The following is a 591-nucleotide window of genomic DNA, read 5'->3' on the forward strand; positions in this document are numbered from 1 at the left end:
GTCTTTGTAGCAAGGGTGCTTAGTCTTTATGCAAGGTAAGCGGGCCGCGCCAATGGCGTTGAAGTCCTGGCCCTGGTTTAAGTATTAATTGCGGGGCTCGGTTGAAAACGGGGACGGAACAATGCTGTCGATTGGATCGGTTGAATCGTGCCGGGAGGCAGGGGGTCCAGAGGAGGTCGGTGGACATCGGATGAGCGCACAATGGCTCAATGGGAACCTTACATTAACCGCCATTGTACTATAAGAATCATCAAGCCACATACACAGTCTCAGACACTGCATATACCAAAGTATAGATCATGCTCATTTTAAATTTAAGAGGGAAATGTAACCTATTTTCCTATCTTCCCTCAGGTAATGCTGGGTATGCACTTCCCCTCAACTCCTCTCACCTTACAGACATTCAACCACTGTACCTCAGTGTAGGTACAATAGGGCTTACATACAAACTCGAGCCATCATAGAGCGTACTTTTGGTCTGTTGAAATCGCAATTCCGATGTCTTGACAGTACAGGCGGTGTGCATAATTATGACTGTCTGAAAATTCCATTCTGAGACTCCTTTGCAATCCACACTAACTGAATGTAAAC

This window comes from Lissotriton vulgaris, unplaced genomic scaffold (genome assembly GCF_964263255.1).
Source record: "Lissotriton vulgaris unplaced genomic scaffold, aLisVul1.2 SCAFFOLD_1682, whole genome shotgun sequence".
Taxonomy (NCBI): domain Eukaryota; kingdom Metazoa; phylum Chordata; class Amphibia; order Caudata; family Salamandridae; genus Lissotriton; species Lissotriton vulgaris.